At 33.5% G+C, this 17,920-nt stretch overlaps 2 long non-coding RNA genes across 2 annotated transcripts; one reads left to right on the forward strand and one right to left on the reverse strand.

Moving 5' to 3' along the window:
• Positions 1–4,169: 4,169 nt before the first annotated feature.
• LOC131016443 (uncharacterized) lies at positions 4,170–7,388 on the forward strand. Its single transcript, XR_009098998.1, has 3 exons — positions 4,170–4,741; positions 6,437–6,515; positions 7,108–7,388. It is a non-coding gene; the product is annotated as an uncharacterized LOC131016443 (long non-coding RNA).
• Positions 7,389–11,469: 4,081 nt separating this feature from the next.
• On the reverse strand, positions 11,470–12,697 carry LOC131016444 (uncharacterized). Its single transcript, XR_009098999.1, has 2 exons — positions 12,172–12,697; positions 11,470–11,657 (listed from the first exon to the last, which is right to left on the reverse strand). It is a non-coding gene; the product is annotated as an uncharacterized LOC131016444 (long non-coding RNA).
• Positions 12,698–17,920: the final 5,223 nt, after the last annotated feature.

Genomic DNA, 17,920 nt, shown 5'->3' on the forward strand with positions numbered 1-17,920 from the left:
GAATAATGAGTTGGAAGTAGAGTCGAGAAAGAAAGAGTGAAAAACATTGATAAAAAAAAAAAAAAAAAAAAAAATCGGTCGGAGAGACGTCTAGTTTGTCTGTGTTTGCCGACTGCTCTGACGTGATATTATGTGAAATTACGTGACTGATTGATTATGTGAGTTTTGTTACGTATGTCATTGTGAGCAAGTTATTATGATTTTTATTTGAGGATATTAGCACTTGGAATTTTAATTAAGTTTCTAAAGCAAGTGCAGTTTATTTTTACCGAGAAATCAAAGAATGCCGGTTAATAAAAATATTTCCAAGCATATATTTTGTTTTAAAATTATTTTTCCTATGAGAGGAATATTATAATTGAGTGAGTGCACTAATATTAGTGCTATAATTATTTTATGTGGTCACATGAATAATTATGTATTGGTATTTTATTAATTAGTACATTTCCATAGTTTTTGTGATTTATTTTTGATCACCCTTCTCACACTATTACTTTAATTTCCCTACCATGTGACTAAATACCACAATTTGCCAAGTGTAGAGATTATTGAAGAGAGTGTAGAGATTAGAGAGATAGTGTAGAGATTAGAGAGAGAGAGAGATCAAGGCATTAATTGTCAATATTTCCTTAAGATTACAAAATCCTCTTTAAAGATCACAAGATCATTTACAATCTTGCAAAATCCTCTCTCACTACTCACTCATCATTTTCGACCAACACCTCTCTCCCTCTTTCTCTCACTTTCCTCCATTTTCCTCCATTGAAGAGACCTTCGAAGCTTCCAAAAATTTTACAAAACACCTCAATCCACTCTAAAATCTTCCATAAACACATCCTAGCTACTTATATTCAAGAGAATCATTGAAGAAAGACTTCCAAGCTAGAGTGAGAAAATGTGAGTTTTGGTGAGAAATTTGGGTAAGTGGTCATGTATTCCATAAATCTTGCTTGAATGATGTTGTATGAAGAAAGAAAATCACCTCTCCCTTGTTCTTAAAATTTTCAAAAAAATGGGTCTTTACCCTTCAAAAATTTTCTTTTTCTTTCCTTGATTTGGAAAAAAAAAATGAGATCTATGTGGTGTTTGTTGATGATTGATGTGTGTTGTGAAAGTATATGCTTTGAGATGTGAAAGTCGATTGAGTTTAGTTTACAAAAAAAAAAATTGGGAAATTGTGAGTCGATGATTTATATGATGATTGATGATTATTGAGTTAATATATATGAATATCTTGATGATTAGCCATGAGATATAGATTTTTCTATTAGGTTAGTTTACCTAAAATTGGGATGTTGAGATCCTATGAATCAATTGATGTATTGATGATGGATTTGAGTTTATGAGATGATCTAGATGATTAATGATGGATGAGATTGAAGCTTGAGGTTGAGAAATGAAAAATGAAAAGTGTTAGTTTGAGGAAGAAGATGACATACATATGTATCTATATGTGATCTTGTTTTATGATGTTGATTTGTGCTAATTGGTAACCTAGGATGTTAGATCTATGATTTGATCAATAGGTTATACATGATTAGTGATATTTTCAAAAGAGTTTAGTTTAATAAAAATTAGGACTTTTTGCCTATGTGTTATTAAAGTGATTTTGGCTTAAGATATATGTATTTGAGCATGATATTAGTGTATAATTATATTTGAGTAAGTCTTTTGTTGGCTAAGAAAATTTTTGACTTAGTTTAGTTTATATGAGTTTTTGAGTTTTCATATTTTGAGAAGTCGATGATTGATAAAATGAGGTCTAATTGCTTTATGACCATTATGTGAAAGTTTGTCATGTTTTATTAAGAGTTTTATGATGATACATGAAGTTTCATTAGAGTTTAGTACATGATAAAAGGGAATCTATATGTGTATAATGATTTATATGATGAATGAGATCATGTTTGAATAATTGAGTAATTTTGTGCATGAAAATGAAAAGAGAATTTTAATGATGCGTTCATTGAAACGTTTTACTAGAGATTTGAGGTTATGATGTAAGAAGAGAGTCAAGATTTGAGTATGATGAGCATTATAATGTGCCTGAATGTTTGTGAGTGTTATATGTGTTTAAAATGAGCTTTGATGAGTTTCCTTGAAGGAATGTTGAGTTGAGTATTTTAAGAGTTTGAGATGAAATTGTGGTGAATTTCGTAGGCCTACTGACCTACTGTGATCGACGGTTTTTCAATGTTAAAAAAAAAAAAAAAAAAATTTATACCAAGTCTCTACATGAGTATTGAGAACATCGGTAAAATTTCAAATGATTTGGACTTTGTCTATTATTTTTATAAAATACAAAACCGAAACTGCACATTACTACCGAGAGTTTCAGAGAGCAAGGGAAAGAGTCATTCATTTCAGTAGCTTCCTGTGTGATCTAGCTTTCCAAAATTTTATGGTATTAACCTTATTGAGTTAGCTAGATATCCACAAAATTTGAGATCAGTTTGACAACATTTACTATTTTTCAAAAATCCAAGTTTTCGATTGCTCAAAACTGCCGAATATGGTAAACTGTAGTAAAACAGTCATATCTCCTACAATACTTGGAGTTTTTGACTCTATTTTTTTTATATGAAAATAGACTCGAAGACCTTTCTTTTGGTATGAGTCTCGAGTCCAGGAGGTGTCGAAGTAAGAACAGGATAGATTTTGAAGTTGAGTCAGTGTAAAAACAGAGCATGTTTTGATAATGTTTGATTGTGTTTTCTTATATGCTTTATGTGATTGTGTTGTCTATGTGTTGAATGAGATTGGACGAGCCTTATATGAGAGATAAATCGAGACTTAGTACCATGATCTTCTTGAAACTTATCCTTGAACTTAAGGATTTGAGATGAGTGGAGAGTTATATAGAGATGAGTAAAGAGATAGAATATGAGATAGAGCATGAGTTAAGGCTTTATGAGTATGGATTTTAAAAGGATTAAAATGTTTTAAATCAAATTTTTTTTTATGGAGTTTAAAATGCTTATTTAAGTCATTTATAAATGAATAATGAGAAATGCGTAAAGGAGTTCGTAAATGAATCGCGGCATGAGATTTTCAATTTCCCTAGTAAACTAAGGAGATATTATGAAGGAACAAGCAATGAACGAGACTCTCACCACCGAGTCACTACAACAATTGGAGAAGGGAAAAAGTTCACGCACAAACAAGATATGTACATCACCTCAAGATGGAGGTAAAGAAAAAGGAAATGGAAGGAAAGCACTAGAACTAAACTTAAGGTATAACCCAACCCCAAGACTATTAGGCTCAAGTTAAGAGAGTGAATGCTTTGGCTAAAGTGCCAGAAGCTACAGCAAGAATAAAGTTGGAACACCACCACAATCGAAACTTAGAAACCCATTAAATAATCATTTGGAAATGAGAAAATGAGTTTACATGGCAGAAGGAGTGCCATTAATCTTTAAGTGAAAGTTACCAAGATGATGAGAAAAGTTTGATGTTAGAATTTCCTAGTCAAATCTGAGAAGGTGACTTAGGACAAACGAAACAATTAAGGTAGTTCACCACTTTACTAAGATGAAGTGGGTGAAAGAATGTTGTTAGGTCCTGAACTGGTCCAACAGATGATTGAGAAAGTCGACCACATCAAACAAAGAATCAAAGAAACTCAAGATAGACAAAAGTCTTGCGCCGATAAACGCCGATCGGAATTAGAATTTAATGTTGGGGATCGAGTTTTCCTCAAAGTCTCTCCCTCAAAGGGAGTTATACGTTTTGGAAAGAGGAGCAAGTTACGACCCCGTTATATAGGACCTTTTGAGATCCTAGATAAGATAAGCCCTGTAGCCTATAGGTTGGCATTGCCACCCAGTATTGGAGACGTGCACAATGTGTTTCATGTCTCTCAGTTAAGAAAGTATGTGTTTAATCCAAAGCATTTGATTAAGCCAGATAAAGTAGTCCTAGTCAGGACTTAAGTTATGAAGAAAAACCAGTCCAGATACTTGATCGTAAGGTTCAAGTTTTATGAGATAATAATATTGTTCTCGTCATGTAGTGGAACCATCACAGTATGGAAAAGGCCACAAAAGAGATGAATGAAACGAATGACTAGTATCACAAGATAGAATACCAGATATGCAATTCCGAGGACGGAATTTTTATAAGGAGGGAGGAATGTAATACCCTGTTTCCCTGAGTTAAGTTTAGAATTTATTTTGAACTTAAGATTTAAGATGATTCACGCCGGATTGAGAAAAAGAATTTATTTTAATTCCAACAAAAATGATTTACAAAAACATTTGTAAATTTAGTTATTAAATTTATATGCATTGCATATTTATTTAATTTAGCATTCAAAGCATTTTCACGAGCTTTTATTTAAGCAAACACTGAAGAATTATTACAGTTTTCATAGTACAACCGGGAAGACTTTTTATTTTATTATTTTATTCCTCCCACCTATTTCCACTCACACGTTACTTTTGTCTTCCACCCATCCACCACCTATTTCCACTTTACAACACTAAAAATTAGCTAAATTCTCATCCACCACCTACTCCCACCCTGTACTTACACTCTTTCCAGCCTCCCTACCAGTCCCAAATTTCACTTTCCAGCCATGCCTAAGGGCAGGCTGTCAAATTTCATTGCTTAAGCACGTTCAAGCCAATTTCAGTTGGCATTCTCAATACCCAAAATTTTCAGATTTTCTTTTCACAGCAAGAATTCAAGTGCAGAGCGGCCATAGCTCGATTCCAGCAACCAAACCAAGTTCCTAAAGGTTCCCTCTTGAACTCTTCGTCTCATTAGCTTTTACAGCTTTAATCAAGCACTTCGTTTGTGCCATTCCAGTAAACCAATATACCCAGCAACACATATGCACAGCACCACATATAGCATTCTCAGTAATTAAACAAAATGGCAATTCAAATGCATCTACATACACTCTGTTTATATATGTGTGTTTACATACAAGCATGAGTTTGTTTTTAAAAGAAGAAATGATAAAAATGGAATCTTGAACTTGAGTTGTCTGTCGAGTCTGGGTAGAAAGTCGACGGCGGTGGCTCGGCGCCACTGTCGGTCTGACCGGAGAAGAGAGAAGGTCGGGGGCTGTGAGCGGCTCATCGCCGTTGCTCCGGCGAAGTTTTGAGATAGATAGTCGAAGGCTGAGTCTAGGACTCCGGCGGGCGGCTCTTGCAGCTGCTTGTCGGTGAAGAGTTGAGCGAGAGAGAGTGGTGGTGGTTCGCCACTGTAACAGGCCGAGAGAGAGAGTAGTTGAGGAAGGCGGCGGCGTTGTCGTCGTCGCCCAGGAGGAGAGAGAACAGGGGGGAGTGACGGGGAATGGAGCGGTGACTGTCGGAGCTGGGTTTAACAGAGGGAGGCCAGAGCTCGGCGGCCATGGTTGCTGTCGTCCGGCCACGGACGGAAGGAGAGCAGGGTAGAGAGGGCGGCGATGGTGGCGGCATGAAGCTGCTGCCGTCGGCCAAAGTGCAGCGGAGAGAGGCAGGGCACGGCGGTAGCGTCGCTGCTGCTCGGCCACGGACGTTTGAGGGAGACAGTCGAGAGAGATTTGAGGGAGGAGAATAGAGGGGTCGAGGGTGATGGTGAGGATGACAGAGCGGCGCTCGTCGCCGGGATGGTGGCACGCGGCCGTGAAGTCCGAGAGAGAGAGAGAGAGTGAGATCTGCAAATTGTATGTGTGTGTGAGTGTTGTGCGACAGATGGGGGAGAAGAAGGGGGAGGAAGACTTAGGGCTTAGTTTGGGGTTGTTGGGCTTGGGTTGGGCTTAGAGGTTTGGGCTTGAGGGACTTGGGCCGAGTATTGGGCCTATTTTTAAATAGTTTTGGGCTGCGATTTTTTTTAAAAGCTTGGGCCGATTTTTTTTAATTTTATTTAGCTGGGCCCGATTCATTTTATTCAGTTTGGGCCATTCCTATTTTATTGAGTTGGGCCTCATCTTTTAAATTTATATGGACTATTATTTATTTAAGCATGGGCTCTATTTCATCTATATAAATGGCTTCCCTATTTTATTTAATTAGACTATTAATTAGTTTGATTAATTATTTTTAAAGACTTTGGATTGCCTTCAATTAATTAAATTGGGCTTTCTTATTTTTAATTAATTGAACTATTACTAGTTTGATTAATTTATTTAAAGGATAATTTTCATAATAATATCATATTATTATTATGTGCATATTTTAAGTAAATTACTTATTATATGCTAAGCATGACATGAAATTGCATTTTTACTTGCAATAAAAGTATTTAATTGGTTTTAATTATAATTCCAATTTTTAAGAAAAGCGAGTAAGGATATTGTTGGTGTCCTTAACTCAAGAATTTAGTTTTCAATTATTTATTCATTAAATTTTGAAAACCCGGCTAAGTGAATCATAGAATGTTAAGCACTACACCATGACTTAAGATTAGATTCAAGGAGACCTATTAAGAATAGAATTTCTTGTAGGCTTTGTGGACCAAGGGGATTAGCACTGCTTTCCCAAGACAGGTTATGTGATTATGATCTTCAGGCTTTGCCTATCCAGGTGGGCATTACTTTTACTATACGTATATAGAGATCCCCTGCGTGTCGTAGGCCTCTTATACGATTATATGCATGAGATGATTTTAACTGTTAATTTCAGTTTATTATTATGCCCAAATGATAAATGACTCTTATGAAATGAAAATGAAAATGTTTATGAAATGAAAAGTTTATGAAATGATTGACTGCCAAAAATGTTTATGTTTTTATATGTATCCTATCTGTGTTGGTTCGCCAACTTTAAAGGAAATCCAATTGGGATCCTATGCTAGACAAAGGTCGCTAGCTAGGGTTAACGTGTACACTTATGGAGACCGCGAGTCGCTTGCGACCGGTCTTGGCGTCCGTGGTAAGGAGGCCTCCTTCCCGGCGCGTGACAGAAAGGAACAGATATGGATCATATGAAGGAAAATGATCGGCCGATCGACTTTATGAAAATGAAAGAAATATTTTAGTAAGCGCAGATCATTTAAGAAAACCCCTGTGTGTTACTGTTATGGCAGTTCAATTTATATATGTATGCATGTTGTATTTTCGGCTATGCCCACTGAGTATTTTTATACTCAGCCCTGCATGTATTTCTAAATGTGCAGGTTGAGCAATTGATGGAATGGAATGATGTTGAGCGGGTGTTCCTTTGACATTTCAAGAAATGTAACCTTGAGTATACATCTTCATATGTATATCTCACACGTTTTCCGCTGCAAAACACTTTGATTAGGATAACTTTATGTTATGAAATTGTAACACGTGTTATTGGGTAAACCACCTTAATCAGTTCTCTTTTATGTGTATGTTTTATAAGTATCCAAATGATCATATATGATCCTAGCTTTTTATCTATAAGTGACATTTTCATATACTTTAATGTTAAGTAATTGTCCATTTCCATTTCTTATTGTTCACCCCAAGTCATAACCCCTGTTAACCCGTCATTGGGATAGTGGGCTGTGACACCACTCTTCTTTTTTCTTTCTTTCAATATAATGTTACGACTTTTTATCTTTATTCTTTTTTTATAGTAATTTTGTTTTATTTTTATTATATTAGCTCAATTTAAAGTTCTTTAATTTAAGTAATTAATTGGCAATTGTTATTTATGAAAATAAATCCTATCTCTTTTTGAAAAAACAATTTTTTGGAAACTTTATTTATAAAATTTGTATTTAAACGGATAAATTTACATATTTGTACACATTATTAATTAAAATTAAATATTTCAAATATTGAAAATTAAAAATTCATATGCTTTCATATTCATATTTTTTATTAAGTAATTGATGTGAATTATTTCACTTTTAAACAAATGATTTACATTTACTTATATTTTAATTATATTTATTTATTTTAAATATCATTTAATTTTGATGTTAACCGTGCATCGCACGGGCGCGCGTACTAGTCAATTTTAAAATTGAGTTGCAATTTTGTAGTTATAATAAAATTGAAGATTTATTTGAAAATCAATTTTGTTTTCTTTTTCTTTATCATCTTATTTTTTGTTTTATTTCTTTCTAAAATTGTGAAATTTGACTAATTATAAAATATTTAATATGCATATCAAATTAAAGATTACGATAAGAGTTTTAATTTGATATATTTTATGTGGATATTTGATTAATAATATAAAAATTATATTAATTTAAAGATTAAAATTTTAAAAAAATTCTCTCTCATCTTTCATCTTTTTTTGAATATTTTTATTTTTATTTTCATTTTCATTTTCTTAACTTATTTTTTTGCCTTTTTATACCGAATATTATTACTCCCTCCGTTCCTCTCCAATAGGCTCATTTCTTTTGGGCACGGAGATTAAGAAAACTTACTTTTTAGTAGGAAAGTGGTAGAAAGTGGTGTGGTCCACACTAATTAAGTACACATTTTTACACAAAATGGAAAACGAGCCTATTAGAGTGAGACATTCCAAAAAGGAAAACGAGCCTATTGGAATGGGACGGAGGGAGTATTATAAATTCTTCTTTATTTTTTAATTTTTTAATATCCATCTAAAATCATTTTTATTATATTTATAAATATAATAATTGAGTTAGTAACAATTTTATATACATATAAAAATATAAAATATTTTTCCGTGAGGAAAGAGAATACTACTTAATGTATAAATTTTTTTGAGAGGAAAGAGAATCTCATATATTACGAAATATCGGAGGAAGCAATATTCGAGAGCCAGGTTGGAAAACCCGACTTCCAGATCATTACATCATCATAACAAAAAGCAAAACGGGCAAGTTCGTGAGCGGCCCTATTAACCTCGCAGCGAACATGAAAAATCTCCAGAACTAAATGTTCCTTAGCGTGAGCGAAAGCTTCAGCCAACTCGTCACAAAGCGACTCGGATCCGTGGTGGGAGTCATTTAGAACGTGCACAGCAAGGAGAGAGTCCGTAAAGAACACCACCAGACCAATGTCATTCGTCAAACAAAAACGGATAGCAACCAACATAGCATGCAACTCCCAAGCAGCGTGGTTTCCGCTAAACTGATTTTTTGGTAGCCTGCTGCAACAATCGATCCACACGTTATTATACGGGCCCCTAGCGATATTTTCAAAATATACATTATAACACATATGGTAAATATATATTATTAAAATAGACAATAAATAACTATAATACTCCCTCCGTCCACTAATTCAAGGCCTTCTTTCATTTTTGGTCCGTCCACCAACTCAAGACCTATCTATTTTTAGTATGTTTTAATTCATATTTTAATTGGTGGGTCCCAATAAACAATACACTTTTTCTCCACTCAACTAATAAACAATACACTTTGTGGCCGAGTTTCTTTTCTCCACTCAACCAATAAACAATACATTTTGTGGGTCATTTTCTCCACTCAACTAATAAATATACACTTTTTCTTAAAACCCGTATTTTATTTCTTAAGTTTTGAATTAGTGGACAGAGGGAGTATTTATTTAAATAAATCCCGCGCCTTAAACTTAAAGTTGAAAGTTGATTCCAACTATTGAAATCAAATAATGATCGTGTTGCGCCGCATGATGATAAGCCAAAATTATAAACTTTGTAACTGGATGAAGGTAAATATTTTACGGTCGCATATGTGTAAGTTGAATGTGTATCTCATAACCAATAAGCTTATTTATACTAAATAAAAATTGGACGAGTCATTAGAATAGGTCTTGGTTTAGGCTTCCTGAGTCAGCTTATGTTTTAATACTTAGCTTTTAAAATCATTACACATAAGAATGTCAATCTAACTCAAAATTCGTGAGTTGGCCCGATTAATCCGTCATTCGAGAATATTAGAGTTGAATATTTTCAATTCGATAAAAGTTACAATTCGATTAGCCCGTAACTGAATAACCCGACATCCGATAGGGTCGACCCGACTAACCCGATGGGCTAGCCCGAAACCCGAGTACTTAACATAGAATATTTAGATATAAAAATAAAAAATAAATATTATAAAGTCTCATCATTTCACTTTTCTATATTTTTTAGATGTTTTGGTTCTATGAGTTCAAACTATTGTTTGGATATTTTATTATTTTTTCTTTAACAAAATTGAACATTTTATTGTTACCAACTTATTTTATATGTTATGTAATCTTGATGTTTTTTTTACAATATTTCATATTTTTGCATTTAATGCTTGCTATATAATTTATATCTTTGATTTTTATGTATATTTTATACATTATACATTAAATCATTAAAAATAACAAAATACAAATGATTATTTTATTTTTACGCCTTTAAGTCGATTCCCGAAACCCGAACGTTTAGGGTTAGGGTTAAAGATTTATAACTCGAAAAAATCTCCAGCCCGATTAACCCGCACCGATTAACCCGAAATTCGATAGGGTTGGCCCAAAACCCGATGGGTTGACCCGATTGACATCCCTAATTACACGTATCCATTCCAATATATATATATATACATAATCTACACACGTTTAACTTATCTTATATAGTATAATACTATTTTATTAAATAACCTATACATATATTTTTATACGTTTATATATATATATATATAGGTAGATTCTGTAACTTATAAGCTTTTAAAATCATTACACGTATCCATTCCAATGTATATATACATAATCTACACACGTGTAACTTATCTTATATATAGTACTATTTTATTAAATAACTTATACATATATTTTTATACGTTTATATATATATATATATATATATATATATATATATATATAGGTAGGTAGATTCTTTAACTTTTAAGAATTCAAAGCTAAACATTTAAATAAAATAACATTTTAAAAAGATAAACCTTAATTATAAAGCTCAATCTTTATCTTAAAATCCTTCTAATTAGCGAGTACAACTAGAATAAGCTCAATAAATATTTCATTTTTTTTTCAAAAATTCCATAACTAGAAAATATTAAATTTACAAATAAAATTGTAAAGAAAATAAATGGTTTTGGGCTGTGACACTCGCGCCTTTTGAATCCACAACAAACCGACCCCTCGAAATTTAAAGAGTGTTTCCACCAATTGCACTTTCTCAAAGTAACTTTTGATTCGCAAATGAAAAGTAAACTCGGGGAGAAGCCGTGAACTAACCGGCGAAGCTCATGGAATGCACGGGCGCTCCCCAGCCCCCAGGCATTCCAAATGATGCAACTCATGGCGATCGACGGGGCTGCTCGGCAGCCTCCGTTGGTGCAATAGGGGTTTCTTCCGCATCGTTCATTTGTGGTGATTTCAGTTTCTTCCTACCCTCAAGTAGCGAGGGTTTCCTTTCTCTTATGTCCACTCTTGCTCCACGCCGTTTCGTCGCCTTGTGCGTTGATCTTGTTGGAGCTAGTCTTTTTGGCGAGTCTCATCCAGCCCCGGCCTAGAGGGTTGCCCTTTGATTTTTGTTTTCTCATTATCCATACAAACATCTTTTGTAACGCACCAATTTTCATAAACTTTGCAATATAAAATCTTGAAGAACTAATAGATAAAATAAAATTTCTTGACTATCGAAGATTAAAATAATTCAAAATCCACTTGCCCAACAACTTGTATGGTGACATGAAATAAAAACGATAAACTGAAAAGTGACAAGTTCAACTTAAATTTTCATAGAAATACTAAATCTCTAGTCATTCTCCACTTCCATGGCCACTTCGACTCTGGAACTGCAAAACTGAAAAGATAAGGGGTGAGCATATTGAAAATATACTAAGTGAGGAACATAACAAATATCCACATACGTAATCAAATCACATTATCATCCTTGCAAACATACGCCAAGAGACCGGAGCCCCTTGACAAACATAATCATAGTTTGAGTCGATGGCTTAAGTCCCATGACCAAACACATACATAGATCAATGGCTTAAGTCCCATGATCGCACTTAACATCATAGATCAATGGCTTAGGTCCCATGATCGCACATAACATAACATCATAGATCAATGGCTTAGGTCCCATGATCGCATATAACATAACATCATAGATCAATGGGTTAGGTCCCATGATCGCACATAACATCATAGATCAATGGCTTAGGTCTCATGATCGCACATAACATCATAGATCAATGGCTTAGGTCCCATGATTGCACATAACAACATAGTCATAAGATGCATGTAAACAAGTAATCAAACGCGATAATAAAAACATATATAACCATATGAATAAGCGTAAAATCCCTCACCTTAATGTCGTAGACAATAAAGTCAACAAATTCCGAGATGAAAATCTTAAATTCCCCGCACCTAATTCAATAAATAGAATAATTTTATAAGGGTCTAATTTAAACCTTATTCTGACATCGTATGATCAATCATATGTATACACTTATAAATAAAACGCCTCCATTCAAAATTCCTGGAAGTTTAAGCAAAACTTAATAGTTTGCAACAATTCGTAATTAACTAATTTTATAAACTTTTGGCCTAATTTATCAATCTAATTAAAATCTAAAGCACATCCTTATATGTGATAATAAAAAGTCAATATTAATAACTAATCAGACAAGAATAACATTTTTTTTTTAAATAACTTATTCCTACAGTAAACTAAATTCAATAGCCTTTATATAGGGGTTGAAACAGGAAGATGGAAATACATGCATAAAATCATGTTTTATTTCAAATTTTAAAATAACTCAAAGCATACATATCTGTATATAAATTAAATTAAATTTAATCAATTTACTAAATTTGTACAAAGAATTGATCAACTCATCTATACATATATAAAAGCTGGTCCGTTGGCTAAAAAATTTTCCCACCTTTTTACTCAATATGTATTTAGAAGGTTGATTAATATATGGAGCAGTTACAATTTTCGGAGCGGTTACAATATATCTAACAAAAGCTACCACCATTAATTATGCATAATAATCAATACTAAATAATTTATTGTGGAAATTAAAGTCTCAGTTTGTACTAAAATCACTCTAAATAGTTAAATATAGATATTTCGTTAAACAATTCAGCTCACTAAAATTGTTCGAGCCTCTTCTTTTTTATTTATATCTGACTTGGCTCTAAGAGTTTAAACGATGTCACACCTTTGATTATATGATCTATGATTTCTGAATTTTTTATTTCCATCTATAATGTTCATCTGGTTTTTAATTCTTTTGGATGATTGACTTTAATAGTATTGTAACTCATGTATTTACTATCTGGTGCTTTTTTTTTTCTGGTTGAAACTCATGCATTTACTATTTGGTGCTTTTTTTTCTTCAATTCATGATTGCAATGTCTGTGACATTGTAAAGACTTTGTGATTTTGTGTTTCTATAGACTTCTATAAAATTATTTTTATGATATGCTTGTGTAGGATGTAGATAAGTCACTTACTTATGGATGTTCCTTAACCAAAATTTTCTTTTAAAATTTGACTAAATCTGCTTTTTGGTATATTTGTAGTCATACAATTGAATGAGTTTAATAGATTCTAAAACTTGATGAGAACTGACAATGGAATCCGAAGCAGTAGCCAAAAAAACAACAGCTTTATACATTGCACCCAAAACTCGGTATACATGTTTTGGAATGGAAAATTCTCACGAGCCATAATGCAGAACATCAAGTCCTGATACCAAAGATGACACCGAAACCTGCTGATCCAAGACTATCGTTTAAGTTTCAACGGTGGTAGTTTGTTATTATAGTTTCTTATGCAATGACTATAGACAAAAGTCAAGGTCAATCACTTTCTCACGTGGGTTTATTTTTTAAGAAGCCTATTTTTAGGCATGATCAATTTTATGTAGCTGTTTTTAGAGTTACAAGCTGAAGAGGTCTAAAATCTTGATATGTAATAAAGACAAGGTAGGTTATTCGTCTACTACAAATATTGTATGTAAAGAAGTCTTTCAAAATTTATAATAATAAGATGTTGCAGTTGTCTTTTGATATGTTACCCCCCTCTTTCGTCCGCCAAAAGTATGACACTTTTGATTGACACAAAAATTGATGGTGATTTTTATACACTTGAGAAAGGGTCCCACCATTATATGAAATGAGTGGTTGAGATTGAATTAAGGTGTTTTTTTTGTAAATAAGAGGGGTATTTGTAATGTAAAAGATAAGAAAAATATGTAGAGAATCATATTCTAAAAAGTAGAGTGTCATACTTTTGGTTGATACGAAAATGACAAAATTGTCATATTTTTTCATGGACGAAGGAAGTATTATTTTTATATTTTTTTTGAGAAATTTAAAATGTTAATCTTAAAATATATTTGTCGTATTAATATAAATTATATAACAATTTTATAACTTTTATTTGATGTCTTACTCGACTACTTATAAACATACTATGAACTTTTATGTAAATAGATAAATTTTAAAATAAATTAAGAATTTTTTTATTTATCTTATAACTTGTATTTAATTTTAATAATATTCGTGTATATTTTGAAAAATAAATTAAATATATGAAATTTCAACAAAATACGTATCCCGTGCATCGCACGGGTGAAACGCTAGTTCTATGTTAACGAGCAGTACTTTCATTAATCAAAATAAAAGAAAGTGCTAAATGCCTAAAATTTGATTAACTAAACATACGAAAAAAAATAAATACTTTGAATACATTGGTAAACAAACTCACATGCATAAAGCACTTGATTTATACCAATATCTAAAGAAATAACTAAACATGCATTTAACTTGACTAAACTAATTACCTAGAACAAAGTAAAGCAAAGAGGAAAAAATAAAGAGTGGATTTTGAAAATAGCCACTTTCATATTGTAAAATTAAAAATTGTCCACTAAAATAAAAACATAAAAAAATGGCCACTGTTACCAAAATACCCTTCCACATTAAAAATTAAAAAAATGGCCACTTTACATCACCCCTTTAAAAAATCCCGCAATTCACAACCAGTGTGAATTCACAACCAAAATTTTTTGGTTGTGAATTCACACTGGTTGTGAATTGAGAATTCACAATCAGTCGAATTCACAACCAGAATTTTTTGTTTGTGAATTCACAACTAGTCGAATTCACAGCCAAAATTTAATTCACAACCAGTCGAATTCACAACCAAAATTTAATTCACAACTATAATTTTTTGGTTATGAATTCACAACCAAACAAATTCACAACCAAAATTTAATTCACAACCAGATTTATGTTGGTTGTGAATTCACAATCAGTCGAATTCACAATCTGAATTTAATTCACAACCAGATTTATGTTAGTTGTGAATTGTTACGATTGTGAATTCACAACTGAACTGAAACACTAAATTCACAACTGAACTGAACTGAAACTAAACTGAACTGAAACATTAAATTCACAACTAAATTGAAACCCTAAACCTAAACCCTAGTTGTGAATTGTTACGATTGTGAATTCACAACTGAACTGAAACACTAAATTCACAACTGAACTGAACTGAAATTGAACTGAATTGAACTGAAACATTAAATTCACAACTGAACTGAAACCCTAAACACTAAACCCTAAACCCTAAACCTAAACCCTAGTTGTGAATTCACAACTGAACTGAAACTGAAACTGAACTGAACTGAACTGAACCCTAAACCCTAAAAACTAAACCCTAAACTCTAAACCCAATCTAAACCCTAAACCTAAACCCTAGTTGTGAATTGTTACGATTGTGAATTCACAACTGAACTGAACTGAAACACTAAACCCGAAACCTAAACCCTAGTTGTGAATTCACAACTGAACTGAACTGAACTGAAACTGAAACTGAACTGAACCCTAAACCCTAAACCCTAAACCCAATCTAAACCCTAAACCCTAGTTGTGAATTGTTATGATTGTGAATTCACAACTGAACTGAACTGAAACACTAACTAGAATTGTTATGATTGTGAATTCACAACTGAATTGTTATGATTGTGAATTCACAACTAGAATTTATTTTGGTTGTGAATTCAAGTAGTTGTGAATTTGAGTTTTTAAAGTTTGAATTCACAATTAAAACTGTAATTTATTTTGATTGTGAATTTATAGATTTGTTTGTAAATTTAAGAATATTAAGTTGTGAATTCATCGAGCTAGTTGTGAATTCATAAATGTATTCTTAAATCTAGTTGTGAATTCATAAATGTGGTCGTGAATTCAAGAACATTAAATTGTGAATTCATAAATTTAGTTGTGAATTTAAGAACATTAAAAAAATTGTTGTACAACACCAAAATACAACAACTCAATCTACCATCAAAATACATCAATTCCTCTAAATGAACAATCAAAATATAACAAAATATTATCCGAATCAATTCAATCTACAATCAAAATTATTCAAAATACAACAATTCCCCAAAATCAAAATACAACAATTCCCCAAAATTATTCAAAATACAACAATTCCCCAACAATTCCCCAAAATTCAACCTCCTCGTAGATCGGGGAGTAGCGGTGCGGCGGCAATGAGATTTTGCAGAACTGGATCTGTCCGTCGGAGATTTCATGCGCCTTCAGAGGCCGGAAGTTCGGCTTCTGTGCGAATAGGACCGTAGGCTTCTGCGGCGCTGCGGCTGCGGCTTCGATATCCATGGCGACGGGAGTGAAGGCGGAAGCGGCGGCGGCGGCGACGCTTTGGAAAGGGAAAGCCGGCGGAGGAGGAGGAGCGACGGCCAGCACCTTGTCCTCGCCTTCGATTGCCGCCGCCATCTGCTTCAGTGCTTCGAAATTGATCGAGGAATTAGGGCACCGAAATTGGGGGAAAATCGAGTACCTTTTATTGGAGGCGGAGGCGGTGGCCGGCGATTGTGCAGCGGCGGCGAGGACGAGAACAGCAGTGCAGCGGTGGTGGTGGGGGCAACTGGTGCAGCGGTGGTGGTGGGGGGTAGACGAGAAGGAGAGGAAGAGAGAGATGAGTAGGGATGGCAACGGGCCGGATCTGGACCGGGTCTGGCCAATACCAGATCCAGATCCGTTTTCATATACCAGATCCAGATCCGGATCCAGATCCGCGGATCTGAAAATTTTGGATCCAGATCCAGATCCGTCAGATCCGCGGATCCGCGGGTCCAGATCCATGGATCTAGTGTTTTCAAATTAAATTCACAAATAAATTCACAAAATCAACAACATTTAATATCCATCATGAAAAATATTGTACAAAATCAACAATATTTAATATCCATCATGAAAATCAAGTCATCAAAATATCAAAATAATAAATCTCAATGCATGAGTCTACGAGAACAAGTCTTCCCCAATCCAAATTACATTTCCTACGAATAAAAGTCATCATCCATGGCACAGCTACTTTCAACATCATCGACATCCTAAAAAAATGAAGAAAAAAATATTTAGAGCAAAACAAAATGATCTCAATAATAGAAGTTTAAAACATATGTAAATTAATTACCATATCAATAATATCAATTTGTTCTTCTCCATCTTCATCATAATCTTCATTAACTGTGGAACAAGCACTTGTGTCATCCAATTCACCTAAGCCAAGCTTTAGAAGTAAGTTTTTTGGCCGTTTTACCATCTTCTACTTTCACTTCCGTGGTCTCAACGGCTTTAGCCTTGGTGGAATCATCTTCAAGCACAATCACATTCACAAGTTGTTCAACAAACTCTTCTTCATTCAACTTATTTTCACTCTCCTACAAAAACAAAACAAATCATAAATCTCTAACTTCATAATGATAAAATATGTAAGCATATTCCTCTCTGATATAAAACAAAAGCAAACAGCAAACAAGTATAGCAACATTTGGCTTAGTCTAGGTGCATCAAACAAGTACAGCAGACAGCAAACAAGAAATACAGTTAATTTTCGACTCCAAGTGCATCAAAATCAGCAGACAGCAAACAAGAGATATCCAGTTAAACCTATAATTTTCGAATCCAGCAAGAATCCAGCAAACAAGAGATATCCAAGTGCATCAAAATCCCACAAGAATCAACTCCAAGTGCATCAAAATCAGGGGCAGAAACGAACAACAA

This window comes from Salvia miltiorrhiza, chromosome 3 (genome assembly GCF_028751815.1).
Source record: "Salvia miltiorrhiza cultivar Shanhuang (shh) chromosome 3, IMPLAD_Smil_shh, whole genome shotgun sequence".
In the NCBI taxonomy this organism is placed as follows: Eukaryota; Viridiplantae; Streptophyta; class Magnoliopsida; order Lamiales; family Lamiaceae; genus Salvia; species Salvia miltiorrhiza.